The sequence below is a fragment of the Peromyscus maniculatus genome, chromosome 13 (genome assembly GCF_049852395.1).
Source record: "Peromyscus maniculatus bairdii isolate BWxNUB_F1_BW_parent chromosome 13, HU_Pman_BW_mat_3.1, whole genome shotgun sequence".
Taxonomy (NCBI): Eukaryota; Metazoa; Chordata; class Mammalia; order Rodentia; family Cricetidae; genus Peromyscus; species Peromyscus maniculatus.
Genome location: NC_134864.1, coordinates 62,758,153 through 62,780,033, shown reverse-complemented (window position 1 = coordinate 62,780,033; position 21,881 = coordinate 62,758,153).

The window sequence follows — 21,881 nt, the reverse complement described above, 5'->3', positions numbered from 1 at the left end:
AATTCTATTATAATCACTATTACTTCATTGTGGTAAAAATATATACTTACGTTGGATATGTACCCACTAAGATAATTTCTACAACATACTATATGCACTGGTTGACGGTTAATATTTTTTGCTAAGAACTTTGCAATGTGATTATAGCATTTGGCACATTATCCCTTTGGTTACTCACTTAGAAAGCCACTTTTAGTTGTGTGAAAGGCTAAAAAGCTGGAATGTTAGCTAACCGTTCCTTGGGCAGTATACATCTATCATTTAATTGCATAAATGAGTAAATCCTCCAATGAATCCAATCCCAAGCTCCTGCCACTGTAATCATTGCAACTGGAAAAGAGAAATAATGGCAAGATATGCTGTCCAAATTGTATATTTTAAACAAAAATGGATATGCAATACATTGGTCCACAAAATAACTGGATATGTTTGATATGGCACATCTGAGAATCATAAAGGAGAAATTTTACTCACTTTTGTTATAAAAATTACATATTCAAATAATGAGATATGTTTTACAATTTGTAATTGGCAGAAAACTGATAACTATGCAATTATAACCTCTCAACAAATTCTATTTCATATTGTTTTCTAACGATGCTTAAACTGACACAATTAAAAACTAATTAGTTATTATCCATAAATTGCTTACTAACAGACTACTAGCTTACACCAAATGAGAAAAAAAGCAAGAATGTCATCAAATAGCATTGAAATTCCTAGCAGAGTTGGCTCTGCATACCTCATGTATCCACCTTGTATTTCAATAGCACCTTCATTTATGACTTTCTTTTATTCTGAAAACTACAAAAACTCAACAAAATTGTTATCATGCTAGAGCATGGTGTTTGAAACAAGTTATATCTGTGCTCTATTCTCATGAGTATGAACATTCGCCTCTATAATAATACACTTGTGATTCCCTTTGCAAGGAGAGCTTTATTTTTGTTTGATAATATAACATATATTAGATATTTAAATGCTTAAATATTATGTTTTCAATTCTTAAAAAAAATACTTGGTAGTTATATTTCTATATCCAGATGAGCTGTTTAGATTATTCTTTCCATACAAGCCTGAAGATCAAGCCCAGGTCTCATAACTAGTACCTCAATCTAGCATGGTCACCTCTGCACTTACATTCTCAACCTCTAGTTTTCTTCCAGGACATTCTCTCTCTCATATACCTACAGGCTTCACCAATACCACTATCTACTTCTCTGCACAGCCTGATCCTGAAAATCCTTTAGTAGTGTTTGGCCTGGTGACTCAGCTAGATCTTCTCCTTTGAGTAAGCTTGTGAACCTCTAGAATTATCACTAAACTCCAGATTTAGATCAGGAACTGCATCATGCCATCCCAGCCACCTATGTACTTCAGACTTTATTCCAACTAAGCTATATCAAATGTTAGGCTCAAACAGGATTATGTACCCTGCCCTATATTCTTTCCCAATATGCTCTGTTCATGTCAGAAACAGAAATAACAAAAGAAGTCTATATATATATATATATATAATATATATATAATATATAGATAGATATATATTATACATATTATATATATATATATATATATATATATATATATATATACACACACACACATACACACATACATCATCACTAAAATTGAAGTAGTATGAAAGTTCAAGTGAATATCTCCCATCTTCCACAATTCATCTGTCCAGGAGTGATACTCCCTAATAAGAATTACCTAGACAATTTATGAAGCACAGAATTAAAAACAAACCAAAACAAATAAAAAGCACCAAACTTTATCAAATAAGTCAAGGATTTTAAGTTTTACACAAAGAAACAACTCAATACAATTAAAGAGAATAAGAATAAATGTCTAAATGATATCTCTGAAAACACAAAAATAAATCTGAAGCAAATGATAAAGACAGTAAAGAATTTGATAATAAAATTCAAAGAAATAGTAAAAAATTTGGGAAGGATCCAAACTTCAATGAAGATGGAATTTAAAAACCCACTAATGTGGTATTGTATTCCCACAAATATTGTGCATGCTAATAAAATTATCTGGGGTCAGAGACAGAGCAGCCACAATATTAAATATAAAGGATAGGCAGTGGTAGCACAAGCCTTTAATCCTAGCATTCCAGAGGCAGAAATCCATGTGTTCAAGGATACAGCCAGGCATGGTGACTCATCACACCTTTAATCCCAGAAAGCAAGCCTTTAATCCCAGGGAGTGGTGGTAGAAAGCAGAAAGGTATAAGGCGTGAGGACTAGAAACTAGAAGCATTTACCCTGGTTAAGTATTTGGCCTGGTTAAGCATTCAGGCTTTTGAGCAGCAATTCAGCTGAGACCCATTCTGGATGAGGACTCAGAGGCCTCCAGTCTGAGGAAACAAGACCAGCTGAGGATCCAGGAAGGTGAGGTAGCTGTGGCTTGTTCTGGCTCTGATCTTCCAGTTCACCCCAATAACTGGCTCAGGTTTGATTTTATTAATAAGAACTTTTAAGATTCATGCTACATACTAACTCAAGTTGAAAACTCAAGAGGATGTCTTATAGGTTGAACGAAGTAAGCAGAAGAGAGATTACTAGAATTCAGAAATAAAGTAGAGGATCTAGATAAAATAAGTGCGGGGTATTTTAAAAATTAAAATCACAAGAAAGAAAAATAATAAATATGGTGTGCCATGAAAAGAAGAAACCTTGAATAATAAAAACAGATGAGGAAGAAGAATCACAGGTCAGTAGTATATACCATATCTTTGATAATATCAAAAGAGAAAATTCCTCCAAACTAAGGAAAAATACACCCATACAAACACAAGAAGCACAAGGAACAAAAAATAGAAAAGATCAGAAAAGTAATGGCCCATAGAATATAATATTTAAATCAGTTTAACCACAAAGAATACATAACAATGTGGATTGAAAACTGTAGAAAAAATAGGTCATATATATAAAGGAACACCAATCAGAATAAGAGTTTTCTTCTCAATGGAAACATTGGGAGCCTAAGAGGATGGAGAAATGTATTTCATGTCTTCAAATACTGTGAGGACCAACCTAGAGTAATATAACCATAAAAATATCTCCCATAATTCTAAGAGAAAGAAAACATTCTGTGATGTAAACAGCCTAAAATATTTATTTCCAATACACCAATCATCAGCAAAATACAGGGATAAGTATTTCAGGAGAGAGGACTAAAGTGTATAAGTGATTTGAAGGGGGAACTGGAAAGGTGCATGTGGGTGATTAAGGGAGAAAGATAAATACAGATGAAGGAAGGAAGGATAAAATTACAGGAAGGGAGTCTGAAAATGTCCTAACAGATCATAATATTACTCATCTGCCTAAGTTACCTATAGTTCATTTAAGTCTGTGTAAACACATACATTTATAGTTTAAACAGCAACAAAAAAATTCCCATCTGGGCTGACAATGCTATCCCCAGAAGCCATATACTAAGAAAATCCAACATCAGGTGCAAGAATCTCCATTTTGAGTTACTGAACAGGATTGTCCAAGAGACTGTCAAGCAGTATAGCTTATTCCTGTTGCATTTGGTACCTCCTAGTGATTGAAGGTAAGTCCCTATTTCTTCAGGCACCATGCACTTCAAACACAGAACCCAGAGGACCTGATCTTGGTATGACCTGAAATTCCCCTCTTAGGGGACTAGCTTTTACAGTACCAGAATGTGCCATACAAACTTCCAATGGAGAGAAGCAACCAATAGACATCCCCAACTGAGAAGCCTACAAAACACAACAACTAACCCTAGTGGTACAATAGTCACACAAATATCTTTATAACAAGCAACAGCTCTCTAATTAAACTATGCCCCACCGAACAAGAGGGATGCCATGTCAGAGACCCAAAACCTCATCACCTGTCTTCATTAGTGAGTTATGGATCCCAAAGGAGAATCCACTTTTCTAAATCATCACAATTTATGACAACATTCTAAACAGTGATTTTTATACTCACAGATAAGAAGAGTTCTCACCTTTTAGCAAAGAGATAGTGTCTTTGTGAGAGATGGATACCACTACAGAAAAAAAAAAAAAGCATATCCAATCTAAATGCAGAGAACCATGTGGTATATTGCAGATAGGCTGTGGAACAATCTTAATGGGCAGAGGAACATATGTTGGCTGTGAGATTGTTTGTCCTGGAAATGTCATCAAGGTAGCAAGTGAAGTCTCATCAACACGGCTGCCTACCAAAGCATGAACAATAAGAACAGCAATAGACCGGCTAGCATGGAAAGGACAAGGCTCGTGGTACCCTCCTGGCCAAGGACATAGGGGCAATGGCAGAATGCTAAGAGTGGGGAAATGATCTTCCCAGGGAAAATCCCTCAATTTGTTATCCAATAGCAAGTGGTCAGCCACAAGATCACATACATATGGAAACATTATAGGGACTGAGACATCGTACTTCTACATTAAAGAATCTCTATTCAACTAAAGAAAAAGGAGGCTGCGATTTTGTGACAGAGAAAGGGTTATGAATCAGAAGGAAAAGTAATGGGAAAAAGGTTCTAAATTATAATTTTAAAAATTAAATATTATAAACTTAAAAAGATCTTGAGCCTTTTGCTACTCAATTATTTGAAAGTCAGTTTGATTCCTAGTGACTTGTTTTAAGACTTTGATAATACAGATCTGTACAGGTGTCCCTCCAGAAATGTTTCAGACATAGACCAAATGGACTCATTTAAGACTCTCTACTGAGTTTCCATTTTGAGGCCTACAGCATTCTCTCTTGTCTGAGCAAAGTGTGAAAAATGATTTCTATCAGTGTGAGCTCTGGGAATAGATTAACTATTTCTTATTCTTTCTGTAGGAGGTGGCTTTTTATGCACATACTGTTGAATAAATAGTGAAGATTCTCTGCATTCTTTAAGGATTTCCTTGTTTATATCACCTCGCTAGAACCCTATGACATAAATAAACTCCACAATCCCAACTCCTTGTCTGTTTTCCATTTTACTTCATGGAGATTATGGAGCATTTTCAAGAACATTGTAGCATGAATCTTAGAAGTTCTTATTAATAAAATCAAACCTGAGTCAGTTATTGGGGTGAATGCTGGAAGGTCAGAGAACCAGAACAAGCCACAGCTATCTCACCTCGCCGGATGCTCAGCTGGTCTCATTTCCTCAGACTGGAGGCTTCTGAGTCCTCATCCAGAATGGGTCTCAGCTGAACTGTGCTGCTCAAAACCTAAAAGCTTAACCAGGCAAATGCTTAACCAGCCAAATGCTTAGCCAGCCAAATGCTTCTAGTTTCTGGTCCTTTCTGCTTTCTACCATCACTCCCTAGGATTAAAGGCTTGTTTCCTGGGATTAAAGGCATGAGTCACCATGCCTGGCTGTTTCCAATGTGGCCTTGAACTCACAGAGATCCCAGAAAGATTTCTGCCTCTGGAATGCTAGGATTAAAGGCTTGTGCTACCACTGCCTATCCTCTATGTTTAATATTGTGCCTGTTCTGTCTCTGACCCCAGATAAGTTTAATAGCATGCACAATATTTTGGGAAACACGATACAACAGAACATGTTCTGTGAGCTTCAATTTTTGAAATCACCTTTATGCTTAAAATCAAGATGATTGGACAGATTTCCACTTTTGATCCCATGTCTCATAAATTATGATACAATCATCTATCTCATCCAATGTCCAATAATTATTATATTAGGCAATTTTCTAATTGTTCACAGTGAGAGGGCAAAACATGAATATTTCATAGTAATGTGAACACCTAATCCTAAAATGTATTATATATTTAAAAAGTAATGACAAACCACAGTATTGTAACTAGAGTTTTTCTGGTCCTGCTTGGCCCACAGTCTGGACAAATTTCTCTAACCTGCCAGTCCCACAGCAGCTCAGACCCAACCAAGTAAACACACAGAGACTTATATTACTTATAAACTGTATGGCCATGGCAGGCTTCTTGCTAACTGCTCTTATAGCTTAAATTAATCCATTTCCATAAATCTATACCTTGCCACATGGCTCATGGCTTACCGGTGTCTTCACATTCTGCTTGTCATGGTGGCGGCTGGCAGCGTCTTCCTGACTCAGTCTTCCACTTCCCAGAATTCTCTTCTCTTTTAGTCCCGCCTATACTTCCTGCCTGGCCACTGGCCAATCAGTGTTTTATTTATTGACCAATCAGAGCAATTTGACATGCAGACCATCCCACAGCACAGTATAATAGGATTATAATTTAAATTGATTATATCAAACTAATAATTTTGAAGCCACATCTCAATTTAAATCATTAACCCTTTAAATAAGTAACAGTTTATCAGTAAAATCTATATTATTTTTTGCCTTTGATTTTTGTTTGTTTGTTTTGTTTTTGAGACAGGGTGTCTCCATGTAGTTTTGGTGCCTTTCCTGGATCTTGCTCTGTAGATCAGGCTGGCCTCAAAATCACAGAGATTTGCCTGGCTCTGCTGCCTGAGTGTTGGGATTAAAGGAGTGAGCCACTGCTGCCAGGCTTTGATGTTTTTTGTGTGTGTTTGTATTATACACATTTAGTAAGAAAAATAGTGTTTCAAATCTTTTTTCTAAAACTGTTAAAATTCTGATGATTAAATACATTTTGAAATGATATAACAATCATATATGTATTTAAACCTTATAATCATTTAAATTGTACTTTGACAAAGTTTTAAAATCACATACTGTTTGTGTAAATTATAATTTGAAAATAGTAAAACAATATTTAGCTGATATGTCTAAGTAAGGAGCTTAGTGTGTATCTCTGCTTCTCTTTGGTAAGTAAATTATAATCTCAGCTAAAAAAAATAAAAAGTGAATGAATTATTACTGAGCAATTATTAATGAATTAGGATTTCAAATTTTCAAAAATTCACAGCCAACCCATACTTTAAAAATGAGAAACTATACTGAAAAGAAACTAGTACAGGGCTGATCAACCCCTTCATAAGGAGGCTGTCTATGGAATCCATGGCTGGACAACTCCTTCATAAAGAGGCTGTCTATGGAATCCATGGCTGGTCAGCCTTTCATAAGGAGGCTGAATATGGAAACCATGGCTGGTCAACCCTTCATTAGGAGGCTGTCTATAGAATCTATGGCTGGTCAGCCCTTTCATAAAGAGGCTGAATATGGAAACCATGGCTGGTCAACCTTTCATAAGGAGGCTGTCTATAGATCCATGGTTGGACAACTCCTTCATAAGGAGGCTGTCCATGGAATCCATTGCTGGTCAACCCCTTCATAAGGAGGCTGTCTATGGAATCCATGTGTGGACAACCCCTCCACAAGGAGCTGTCCCTAGAGTGCATCAGCTTTTACAACAGACACCAGATACAGACATGGGAAGAGAAATAAATGCAGAGGTGGCTACACAATCCCTGCATAAGGAGGCTGTTCACAGAGTCCATGGCTACACATTACCTGCCCATAGAGTCCTTCAGCTTTCTCAGCAGACACTGAACATCAACAAGGGGATTCTAAAAGAAGTATGAACCCTCTTCTTCACTAAAACAGGGAGACCCACTACAGTAGCTCTGTAGGGCATAAAATCAAGACAAATTCATCATGCTTGCTTTGTTGGACTTAAAGCCTATTCAATAGGAGGGAAATCATGCCTGGTACTGGACACCTCACCATGTATTCCTAGGGGTGGTGAGGTCATGGACCTTAGGAAAATTCTTAACACAATCTCTTTGCTACTTAAGTATAATTCCTCACTACATTTTAAATATTACCCCCATTCCCTCAGGTAAAACTAGCTACAAGACCTCATCAAATATGCTTCTCTTACAGCACTTAAAGACTTGAACAGACAAACATAACTGGATACATTGCAGAGATCTCCAAACAATGAAGAGCCCAGAACAGATTGATAATCCACGTGATAGATCCTACATTTTTGGCTCATGGAACATGAGGAGAGGGAAAGGCAGAATGATGGTAAGAACCAGAATATTAGGAAGTCTACTTTGAAACAGTCTCTTGTAGAAGTGAGTGCATAAACAAGACCAGAGCAATATCAATATCAATGAACAGGTTAACAGGGAATGAGAAAAATTTCAACAGATCCCATTCCCTAGACATAGAACTATAAGCAACAATTGTCTGCTGGGAGGAGAATTAACCTGGTATAGGGATGAGCCTACTCCTTGGTTAAACAGTACATAGTGATCAGTCCTAAAACCATATACACCCAAACAATAAAAAGTTACTCAGCAGATATATGCATATATACATGTGTATGTATACATATATACATATACATAACAAATATAATCAGAGCAAAAGAGAATTTCAACTTTGAGGGTGGGGAGGCATGGAAAGAATTCAAAGGAGTTTAGCTGGGATGGGCTGGAGAGAGGAAATAAAGATAGTGCTATGGTGTAATTCTATATCAATTAAAAACCTTTCAAAATAAGTAAAGAATTAAATACATATAATGTGATGTATGTAATTTGAATATGTATTTATAAATTTAATTATTTTGAAATGTTTTGTAATGTGTATACACCCATACATACATGCATGCATTAGTGTTAGCGTTTGCTCTTTTTGCTTGGAACATTTTTCCTTTCCTTTTTCTTCTTAACCTTTTCTCTCTTTTCACTTTGTTCTTTTGTTTCTGTCACTACAGAGGTTTAGAGCTGCTAACTTTCCTGTTTTCACAAATTCACAACTAGGAAAGAATTTTGATAGGAATGAACCACACTTCATGTTTCACACATGTCTACTATGAGTGATGTTTAGATTTATATTTATACCTGCTATTAATGCGAGTTTAAAGCCATTCTGGCTTTAGGATGGGCAAATTTACTTCCTATGTGAGGAAAAATAAATATAGATATTGCAAATGACAGATATTTGGCTGTCTGGTTAAGATCTTACAATGTCCATGCATTGAAAAATACGGCCTATAGGGAGCTAAGTAAGTGCTGCAGAACAATCTTTGTACACTGTAAATATGTATCACTCTCATTGGTTAATAAAGAGCTGATGGACCAATGGCTAGGCAGGGTAACATTAGGTGGGAGAACCAGACTAAGAAAGAACTAAAATTTTGGGAAGGAGGGGGAGTCCGAAGTGACGCCATTAGATGCAGAAAGAGGAGGATGGAACGTAAATACATGAGGTAAACAAGCCTCAGGTCAACACATAAATTAATGGATATGCGCTAATTTAAGTTGAGAGAGCTTGTTAGAACCATCCTAAACTATCAACCAAGCATTTGTAATTAATATTAAGTTCCTGTCTGATTATTTGAGAACTGGTTGGCTGGAAAGAAAAGTCTGCCTATAAATGGTACCCAAGCATCTGGCACACACATGAGACTTGAGGAAGCTTTAAAAAGGTTCAAAACACACAAAAATGGAGCCCAACACAGCTTCCTAGTCTCATGACTCTCACACAGGGCATGCAAGTACCATTATAGACTGAGCAGTGTGTGTGTGTGTGTGTGTGTGTGTGTGTGTGTGTGTGTGTGTGTGTAATTAGGAACACATAATATTAAATAACAGTTAACTATATTACACTGTTATCTGTATTTGATTTCATAAGAATTAAAATGAATCAATATTTTTATATAAAACATTATTTCAAGTCAAAAATTATATTCCTTGAGCTTTGTAAATATTGACAATTCTTTTTTGTTTGTTTATTCATTTTTGTTTGTTTGTTTGTTTGTTTGTTTGACACAGGGTTTCTCTGTATAGTTTTGGTGCCTGTTCTGGATCTTGCTCTGTAGACCAGGATGGCCTAAAACTCACAGTGATCCTCCTGACTCTGCCTCCCAAGTGTTGGGATTAAAGGTGTGTGCCACCACTACTTGGTAATATTGACAATTCTTAAAAATTTCTTTTTTTAATTTATGTAATTTTTTCCATTTTACATACCAATCACAATTCTCCTCCAATTCTTCCTTCCCATCTTCCTTTTCCCCCTCCCCATCTCTCATCTTCCCCAGACCCACCCCCTAACCACTCCACCAAAAGGGTAAGTATTGGTAGAAATATTAAGGCAACTCCATGTAGTTAAAAGGGAGGTTTATTTTGTGGGGTAATTTACAAGTAGAGGGATAGGTTACAGGGTCTGGGAAAGGTGAAGTACAGTCCAGTGGTGTTCTCTGGAGAACTCTGCTCAGTCTACCTCCAGTGTCCAAGATCCAGGAACCAAAAGAGCCGACATATCCAGATCTCCCATCTTAAGGGATCCTGTCTCTGCCTCACCTCATAGGCATGACAGTTTCCGGATTCCTTAATGGTGGTAGTACTTCCAGGTCAAAGCTGGAACAACTACCCACTACAGGTAAGCCCTACTTCGGTCCTATGCAGGCTCCACAGCTGTCAGCTTGGGTCAGTTGTTTCTGTAGGTTTCCCCCTCATGATCTTGTTGCCCCTTGCTCATATAATCCCTCCGGTCTCTCTGACTAGACTCCTGGAGCTCTGCCTGGTGCTTGGTTGTGGATCTCTGCCTCTGCTTCCATTAGTTACTGGATGAAGGAAGGTTCTATGATGACTATTAGGGTAGTCACCAATCTGATTATAACAAAAGGCCAATTCAGGCACCTTCTTCATTATTGCTAGCATTTTTAGCTGGGGTCATCCTTGCGGACATTTTTTTTTTTTTTACGAAAAGTTTACTTGGTTTTAGAAAGCTGTTAAAATTATCATATTATGTTGAACCCCATTTTTGCATGCAAATCAGACTCACAAAGGAAACTGTACTCATAAAACATTTATCCCAAATAAAAGATTTAAATTGTACTTTGATTAATCCAGGCTCGATTGTGCTGGGCCTTCTAACCACTCCAAGGCCGTGGTGATCCCATTTGGTTCAGAACTTGCTGATGTACTGACCCTGAATTTCTGCCACAAATATGTTAATTAATTATTTCACCACAAATATGTTAATTAAACTTCCCTACCCTGCATTTCCTGCCTATTTCCAATTAGGAACCATATTTTTTTTCACTTCTTTTAACACTGCAACTAGCAACTAGAGCTGGCATAAATTTTCTGTATATATTTCCCTTGGAATTTTGTTTCAATGTGGTTTGACATTTGAATGGATTACATCTTTATAGTTAAGGCATGCCACTTTCTAACAAATTGTGGCAACGTACACCACTGGACCTTTCAAGAAAATATAAAATATGGCATTTTGCTTATATTCTTTAATTTTGTAAATCATAATTCATCATAAGGGAGGAAAACTCAAGGGTAACTTCCAGGGCATTTTAGGGTTCAAGAGGCAATTTCCTGACATGAAAGCAGATGTTTATGCTAATGAAAACAGAGTTAGGAATTGCCACAATTTCCTATTCTGTTTTATTTTTTCACTTTTAATCTTTACAGCTGGCTATGTGGGGGGAGCAGCAGATGGATGAACATATATTTAGACAGTCTTTAAGATCATCTCATAAAAGTTTTGTTCTCTAAACACAACTTTAATATTTTCTAGAAATTTTAGTTATTACACTATTGCATTTTCCTAAGATGCTCTAGATTAAATGAACGGTGTAACAGACAATGGAAATTTTTAGCTCTAAACTGACTCCTAATAACTTATCTTTAGAAACACAGAATAATATATCTCTCAATATTCACCAAAAAATATGCTTTTGGTAGTAGCGATTAACACAGAAACCCTTAACTGGCCTAGCTACTGACAATGAAAGTTCAGAAGCTCATCCCTAATAGAACAGAAAAGCCAACTCCTTCTTCCCCTGTGAGGCTCTGGGATTATTGTAGAAGAGGGGAGAGGAAAAAATGTAAGAGACTGAAGTCTTGTATGACTTCAAAAAAACAGTGACTTATGGACACATCAGGTCAGCTGAACATATGAACTCACAGCAGTTGTAACATGTACAAGATAAGTCAAGCCAGAGTAGACCAAATTCCAGCAAGGAGAGGGGAGTGTGCATAAAATCGTGTCCCTAGCCATGGAGCTATTGGCCATGGTTAGCTGCAAAGGGGAGAATCATTTTTATTTCACGGTGTAGCCTATGGTAAAATTGACCATGTGCCAATGAAAGGCTAAACATCCAATCATATTTGAACAACCCAAGTTGATCTTGATGAAGAAAAAATATCCCCCCAAATTGAATGAATATGGAAAGATCTGGGAGGTGTTGAGTGAGAAGGGGTGAATATAATTAAAACATATTTTAGGAAATTCTCAAAGAACTAATACTAAATATAATAATTTATACATTGCTAATGGCATAACAATTCTACTGTAAATGATTAATTTCTCATTTATTTTTCTGGTTCTGAAATAAAAGTATTCCTTTTCAGATCAGTGGACAAGGCTCAGTCTGTAAAGCACATGATATTAAATCACGAGGACCTGTTTTGTGATAACCAGCTCCCAAGTAGGGTTTGCTTTGGTGATGAGTGTCTATAACCATAGTACTGAATGGACAGGACCCTTGAGATCACTGGTCAAGCAGTCTAACAAATCTGATAGCTCCAGCTCAATTAGAGATACACTCTCATAATATAAATGAGAAAGCTATAGAAGAAGACACTTGACATTAACTCTGTCCTCCATAAAGAGATATGCATGCACATGTACCACCACACACACATGTGTACACACACATACAGATAGAAACACATATACTCAATAATAATAATAATAATAATAATAATAATAATAATAATAATAAATATAAAATGTAAAATAATAAAAGTCTTAAAAATCTGAAATTGGGGGCATAGTGAATGTTTATTTAAAGAATTTAAAGACTGATAGAAAATTAACCTTGGAATAGGGACTGATGAGAGCAAAACTTTTCTTATATATTTTATATACTTGAATGTTTGCAAGACAAATTTAGTCATGTACTTAAAGCAAAGAACTTAGGGTGGATTGGTTCATTAATTTAATAAATGGTATTTAAATGTATACCCAAAGATTCATATAGGTTTGGGAATGAATTCATTTAAAGTTGAAGAAACTTGCAATCTTTTGGGTGTGGAAGATAAGAAACAACAGACAAGCAAATAAATAAGATCAGGTATTTAAAAGAAAAATATAATAAAGAGATGACTGAGGAAGGAACATCATTTGGTCAATGGGGTCAAAGATATTTTCTTTGAGGAGATGCAGTTTGGACAGAAATATGGAAAAATCATGATAGTAACCATTGTAGACCACATGGAGAAATTACCTGAAAACAATCTGTGCTGGCTACCTGAGGAACTTTGAGGAGAGCATTTGGGTCCACATGAAATTAATCAAGGAAAGAGAAAGAAGGAGAGCTTGGCTGGTGCCAAAGTCAGGAAAACGTGTCATACAGATGATGTGAAGGACTGAGTTTACTCAGTTATATTGACCATAGAAGTAAAGAAAAATATTGAAATACTTAAGCATCTGTGGCATTAATACAAATTTAAAATGATGGTGTTTAGAAGGTTGTTTTGGAATAGCATTTTAAACTATGTAAAAGTGTGCTGCATTTGTTTATGCTTCATTTGTTCATGTTACATTTAACTATGCAACAATGTGTTACATTTGTTTATACTGCATTTGTTTAACTATGCAAAGTTGTGTTGCATTTGTTTCACCTTGCCTGCCTAAGGCACCTAATTGGTCTAATAAAATGCTGAACAGCCAATAGTTATGTAGTAAGGGGATAGGTGGGTCTGGCGGGCAGAGATAATACATAGGAAGTGGAATATTGGCTCAGGAGAGAATGAGGGAGAAAAAGAGAGAGGTGCCAGGCAGCTGCCAGCCCACCAGCCACTAAGGAAGCAGGAAAGTAGGTCATGCAAAATAAAAGAAAGGTAAAGAATCCTGAGGCAAAAGGAAGATGAAGAGAAACAGGTGAACTTTAAAAAAAGTTTAAAGAAATCCAGAAACAACCTGAATCTAAGGCCAAGCAATAATAACTAATAACAAGCCTCTGGGGCATGATTTGCAGGCTGATGGTCCCAGAGACCAGCTAGAGAAGGAAGTATCAAATAAGAGGATGTGGTGGATAAAAATTGAAGATAATTTCCAAGGTGGAAATTCAGAAGTTCTTGTGGACTGAGTAAGAATCCACTGTATTAATTATTTTTGTACAACTAAAAGAATGAAGTTAAAATTTTTAAAAATGAATGAGGGTATATTTTATTGACTAGTGTTCTCCCTTAAATTCAGGTCTACAACCAAGTTCAGAATATGAGAATATTTGGAAATAAATCCTTTGTTAATTTTTTTTGCCAATTTGATATAAACATAAACATAATTTTGAAGAAGAAATTTCAATTTAAGAATTGGTTACATCAGATTGTCCGGTGGGCAAGATGGTGGGGTATATATTCTTGGTGAATGATTGACATGAAATGGTCCACTCTACTGTGGGCACTGCCACCCCTGGGCAGGTTATCCTAGGTGGTATAAGACAGAAAGTTGAACAGCCACAGAGCCAGCCAGTAAGCCACATTCATCCATGATCCCTGCATCAATTCCTGCCTCCGGGTTCTTAGCATGACTACGTTCTTGCTTTGTCTTTCCCTAATGACAGGCTCTGAATTACAAGGTAAAATAAACTGCTTCTTCCCCAGATGTGTTGTGGTCAGTGTTTTATCAGAGTAACAAAAGAACAAACTAGAATAGACCCTTACAGACTTCTGAAAAGGATAGGTAAGAGATGCCATTGGACTACGGTGGGAAATAAGTCTAACGATAGTGACATTACAAGAATATAGCATAAAAACTCTCAGAAAAGCAAGCAGTGTAAAGAAAGAGGCAAACAGAATCAGGAGATAACAAAAACTGTACGTGCCTAGCATAGATGAGGCTCTGGTTCTGCTGCAGCCTTCGGGGTAGGGGCATGGGGAAGATAACTCGTGGTTAACAGAAGACGTCAGAAAGGCAATAAAGACATAGTGTGTGTGTGTGCATGCTGAGAAAGAAAAAAAAAGTTTTTTAAATCCCTAACATTCATGTAGTTTAATGTGTTGATCTTAAAAAAAAATAGATGCAGATGAAGAAAAGAAACCAGGACTTTATCTGAAACCAATTATTAATATTTTGATATGAATTGCATATCTTATACCAAACTAGGAGCTATTGGTGAAATTATTTTGGTCACTCCACGTAGTTAAAAGGATATTTATTTAATGGCGTAACTCACAAATTAAGTAATAGGTAGGTCGCAGGGTCTCGGGAAGGTGTATCGCAGTCCAGCGGTGTTCTCTGGAGCTCTGCACAGTCAATCTTCACCGTTCAGCGTCCTGGCACAGAGAGAGCGCACAGAGAGAGCACTGGCCCATCCAGCTCTCAGGTCTCCAGGCGCCTCCCCTGGCCCCGCCTCGTAGGCGTGACAGTTGCCAGAGTCAATGGGGGTTGGAACTTCCAGATCCAAGCTGGAATGGCTACCCACTACAAGGAGCAATTAGTGATGAAATGCTGAGACTCAAAGCAAATTTAAGCCCAATTTAACTATTTGGGAATCACTAGGGAGTAATTGTTACTGCTAGTTGCCAGTGAAGTAAAAGGCCCAATGAATGAGTATAATTGTTACAAAATTGACAGAAGTATCAGTCAGTGGAATAGTCTGCATTTAAAATTTAAAGATGAGATGAACCACATACACCATGCAGAGAGGAATGTGAGCAGAGGGTGCAGGCACAAGCCTCTGACCATTGTCAACAAGCTTGTGTGTATTAATGAAGAAAGCGCGGCAACAGACGATGGGAGAAAACATTGATTTTTTTTTTTTTTTAGCTGGAGCTCTGGAGATCACTGTTGACCTTTGTGTCAGCTATGTTCATGGAGTGTGGGCAGGCCACAGTTTCATTGATTTGGATTCCAAAGAAAGTGAATCAAAGTTACTTAAGCTTGAATCTTAAAAGTCTGACAACCTTGGGAGTTTATGTGGAAATGGGAACAGAGATTACAGGGATGCCTGAGGTAGATACAGGTTTGAATTATGAGAATTTCATTTCTAGAATCATAAAGATAAAAAAATAAATAAACATCTGCTTTGTTAAAATAAAGTAGCTTGAAGGTCCACATAAAACCATTACTTTCTTTGGAAATTTACTTTGTAACATCATTCATATTTTGTTTATCCGTATGAATAAAAAAGTGAAATAGATACTGGTAATTGCATGTTGATTTATTAAAGTCAAAATCCACAAAAAAATATGAATAGATACCATTAGACTAATCATCTGGGGAATTAAACAAGAAAAAATGAACATCAGCTAACAGTAATGAGAGATATATTCATATGACAGCTAATTTCTTTCATTATTAATTAACCTATAGAATTTCAAACACTATTTAGAATAAAGCAACTATGGATCAAATACAAACATTCTTAATTATGGCAACTTCTGCCTTATTTTAAACATTTTTTAAAAGTTATAATTTCTTGTCTTTGCATATGTGAGTGAGGTGAGTGTGCACATGTGTAAACATGTTCTCATGCATCTACATATGTCTGTTTATGCAAGTGCATATGAAGGCCCGGGAGTGATTCCAGTATTCTTCCCCCATCCCTTTTCTGCCCTATTCACTGAACAATGTCTTTCATAAAATCCAGAGTTCACCTGCATGATGTGAGCCGTTGGATAGCCAGCACACGCCGTGTATCCCTTACCGCCACCTTCTCAAGCACAATGAGAAGCCTACCAGGCATCTACTCGGGTACTAAGACTAAACCTTTGTCTTCTTTTTGATTTGTAAAATATGTAATAAATGTCCTCTTTATTTAGCTATGCCATAATTAAGAGCAAATATCTACATGCTATATCTTCTATGTTAAAGGACTAAATGTCCTTTTTTAATGTCCTTTATTATAAAAGTAAAAAATGTGATGCATCAGAAGTTCACAGCTCAGTACTACCTAAAACAAAATGTTCTCAAGAAAGATGTTATTGCTAATTGTATTTGATTAATTTGTTATGTACCACATTATGTGTTTCCATTAGCTTTTCATGTTTTATTTTCTTTCATTTATATTCAAATCACCTGAAGTCATATTTGTTTGGAAATTAAATTGCAGGTTTCCTAAGAAGATAATTTTGTTAACTTATGCCATTTGCTAGTAAAATGCTATAATGTAGTATCTTAATTATACCGTGGCTTTAAAGATGGGCAGAGCAAAAAGAAATTATAATAATTTAAATATTATTATCAGGCAATTTCGTCCAGAATTAGAAGAATTTTTTATTGAACGAATAAATAAAAGACCAACAGCAGAGAGATATTTTTTTCACAAATGGAGAATAAAGGAGAAAATGGACTTACATATATTTGGTTTGAGTAAAATATAAACCATTACTATAGTAACAGCAATGATATACTTTAGGATAAAACTGAAGACTCTAGTATGGAATTCTTTATCACTTTTTACATGAAGAAATACCCTTCTTGCTCTTTGCACTAAATAAAAAGAAATAAAGTACATTTAACCCCAAAAAACCAAGATTCTACATCCCTAAATTTTGGCCAAGATGCCTTTTTTCCCATAAATGCCACACATTTCATCATATTATCATCCACTGATGCTACAAGACATTGATGTAAAAGATTTCCTCTTTTGAATTTTTCATTTATTGGTAGAGTTAAAAGATATGCCCAGCAAGAGGTAGGGCCGTGGGAAGTCTCTCTTCTTGGGATTACAATCTGATGTTGTCCGCTCCATTTCTAGATGTTTAGGAATCTCTTAACTAATCATAAATTACTGTGATAAGACACAAACACCAAAGCGACATAGAATAAAGAGGTTATTGGGGCTTACAGTTCCAAAATGTTAGAGTCTATGATTATCAATGCAGAAAGCGTGGCATCAGACAGGTAGACATCGCACTGGAGTAGTATCTGAGAGCTCACAGTTTAAAACAACCAGCACCACAAGGCAAAGAGGGAGCTATGTGGGGATGATGCGGGCTTTTGTAACCTTAAAACCAATCCCAGTGACTTCCACCAAAAGGCCTGCACCCCCTAATTCTTTCCAAACTGTCCAACTAACTGGGGACCAAATATTCAAATATATGTGCCTAGGGAGGGACCAGTCTCACTGCATCTATCACCACAGGGAGAAAATAAAGCTCGTAACATTGAATCTCATCACTCCTGCAGTTTAAATTGTTACTACTTAGTTACTGTTTTTTTCTTCTATAATTTTAACTTATTTAACTGTTCAACTCATTTAGTGATAATTTCAATACAATATTTGCAGTGGTTTGAATAGGAATGACCCCCACAGACTCTTTTGTTTGAATACTTAGCCCACAGGGAGTGGCACTATTAGGAGGTGCAGACTTGCTGGCATTGGTGTGGCCTTGTGGGAGGACATTTGTCACTGTAAGAGCAGGCTTTAAGGTCTCATACATTCTTAATCCACATCCAGTGAGACAGTTTCCCTCTGCAGCCAGCAGGTCAAGATGGAGCATTCTCAGCCACCTCTCTAGCACCACGTCTGCATACTGCCGTGTTTCCTGCCACGATGATAATGGACTAAATTTCTGGACTGTAAGCCACACCCAAATAAATGTTTTCCTTTATAAGAGTGACCGTGGTCGTGGTGTCTCTTCACAGCAATAGAATCCCAAACTAAGGAATTATTTTAATCTCAAAATGTTCTGTTGATTTTTCTTTTAATAATACTTACATAGTTTAATTATATATATATTTTTAAGTATATTCAAAGTACTTACATGCTAAGGTTACTGTCTCTTTCATCCCTGGTTCAGTTTTACTCCTCTGATACTTTTCCAGGGAGAAGGAGGAATGTTAATGCTTTTGTTTATATTTATTTATATTTGAAAGAAAGATGGCAAGAGTAACTCATGCAATCGCTGCTTTAATTCTGCTATAAAATCGACACCGAGCCTTTTGTCTTCACTTGATTGAAGTAAGCAGTTGCTGAGGAAATATTTAATTATATAAAAATAAACACCATCAGGGTAATGTAACTCTTGATGTTGACTTTGACCACATGACAGAGGTGCTTTTCATCAGCTTGTCCATTGTAAAGTTACTGGCTTTTCCCCTTTCCAGATTATATTCATTTAAAGGAATTTGCTTTAGGCTATGAACTTCTAAGTTGTGAGTTATTCTGTATCTTCTTGATGAAAGAAGATAGACATGAATTATTCAGAACTGCTGTTTTCATAGAGGATTTTGTTTGTTTTGCTTTAGACACAATTTCAATGATGTCAAGAACTCAATATTACTATGCACCCCAAACTAGTCTCAAACCTGTGATGATTACCCTGCCCTGGCATCCCACGTGTAATTATTACTGGTCTGAGGAACGATGACAAGCAGAGGATTTGTCTCTTTCCTCCTAGTTATTTACTTATACCAGCATGTCAGCATGGACTTTTAAATATTTACTTAACAAATTTGCTTTATTATCTTTGGTTGTTATTTCTTCTACAGTTGAAAGAGGGAGCCAACTTCCACAAGTAGTTCCCTGATTGAAATACTTGAGCTATGAAATTAGTCCATTTGTATTCACAAACCACAAACACATGCAAACTCTCACACACACATAAACACATATACACACATCCCACATTATAAAGTGTGCAGACAGACATATATACAATACTAGCAAAATTGAAATAAAGTCATTAAAAAGAAAAAAAAGTAATTAGCGCTTTCCATCAAACTCTATCACCCATACCATTCTCCAGTGTCTACTACAACCATACGTGGGCTAACTCTTCATCCATACTGTGGTGGTCTGAGTAAGAATGGCCCCAGTAGACTAATGTATGTGAACACATAATCATCAGTCGTGATACTAGTTGAAAAGGTTTAGGAGGTGTGATCTTGTTAGAATAGGTGGGGCCTTGTTATAGGAAGTATGTTACTGGAAGTAGGCTTTAAGGTTTCAAAAAGCCTAAGCCAAGACCAGTAAGGTTCCCTTCTTTCTGCCTACAGATCCAAATATAGAACACTCAAATACTTCTCCAGCACCATGTCTGCCTATGTCCACCATGCTCCCCACCATGATAATAATGGATTAAGCTTCTGAAACAGTAAGCAAGCCCCAGTTAAATGATTGTTGTTATGAGTTGCTTTGATTATGTGGTTTCTTCACAGCAATAGAACACTAAGACAGAAATTGGTACCAGGGACAGTGGTATTGCTGTGATAGTCCTGACTATGTTTCTGAATGATGGAAGTATGTGATCTGCTTTTTTGGTTTTCATTTTACAGGGGATTACAGCTAAGAGATTTCCATGAGTCTCAGAAGAGACTTTGATCTTTAAAACAGTGTTGAGATTATTATAGACTATAGATACTTCTGAAGTTCAACTGAATGCATTTTTGTTTTATGGTAGATATGGTTAGAAGCCTATGGGGGCAAGGGAGTAGAATGTGGTGCTTTGAATAAGAAAGTCTCATATATTTATTGCTTAGTGATATGGGAATGACACTACTTGAGTAAGATTGGGAAGTTTGGTTTTGTTAGAGTAGGTGTGGCCTTGTTGGTAGAATTGTGTTGCTGGGGGTGGGCTTTGAGGTTTCAAAACCCCAAGCCAGGTCCAGTGTTGCTTTCTTCCTGTTGCCTCTAGATCTGGATATAGAACCCTAAGATACTTCTCCAGTACTTTGACTCCCAGTGTGCTGCCATGTCCCCACCACGATAAAAATGGGCTATCCCCTGAAACTGTAAAGAAACCTAAATTAAATTATTTATCATAGAAGAGTTACCTTGGGCCTGGAGTCTCTTCACATCAATAGAACACTGACTAAGACATGTATACCTTCACTCCAAACTACCAGATCTACCATAGGTCCCACATGCAGTGACATGGCCAAGTTTGTTCATTGCTAGTTGATCTGAAACCAAACTCTAGGATTTCTAAGGACCATTCCTACCTGCCACCATCTGAAGATCCCTGCAGCACAATACCCAACCGTCTCATCCGCTCAAGTCTCCCGCTTACTTCTCTTGAATACAGTCAGGTAGACTCCATCTATCCATGCACCCTTCCCAAACCTCCAGACATAGCCAGCATTTGACATCCAGTTCCTCAGCATAGTCTGGTCACCACTCTCTGAAACAAATCCAGTTTATAGGTGTCTACTGAGATCTTCCCACATTCCAGGCTAGCCCAAAACCCTCTTTCCACATGTCTACATTCTGTCTAAGCCATTTCTACCCTCTAGGCCCAACCATGCCACACATGCTCCCATCTGCTTTGTCCATATAAAATTCAGAAGCAATAAAATAAGTCCCAATGTCCAGATCTCATGACTAAAATACAAACATTATGAAAGATTAAGCCATTATATTCTGTCCAAATATGCCAGCATTGTCAAAATGTCTGCTAATGAGAATGACCTAGATGAAAACTAGGATGCAATTTTAAAAAGTATAACCCAAAATAAAATTCATCAAGAATTCAAAGAAGTTGAAGAAAACACAAATAAAAAATTAACAAAATTAAGAAGGAAGAACTTAAAGAGAACAAGCACCCAGTGATTGTGAAGAAAATATAATCAGGACTATGAAAATGGGAAAAAAAATCCAGGATATATGAATGAAATTAAGTAAGAAGATAGAAACACTGAAGAAATCTAAAGATGAAATGAAGATGGAATTGAAAAACCCAATAAACAAACTAAAATATCCAGAGAAAGCCTTACAAGTACAATAAATCAAGCAGGAAATAGAATGTCAAGATCTGAATACAAAGCAGATGATCTCTTCAAATAAGAAAGAAATGTGAAAAATTTAAAAAATAACAGAAATGAACAAATAGAAATACTGCGGCCCAATGAAAATCCTCCAATTATAGACATAGACGAAGAAGAAGCTTCTCAGGTCAAAGGCATAGAACAGATTTTTAAAAACATAATAGAAGAAAACTCCCCAAAAATACACACATACACAAACAAGTAACACACAAAGCAC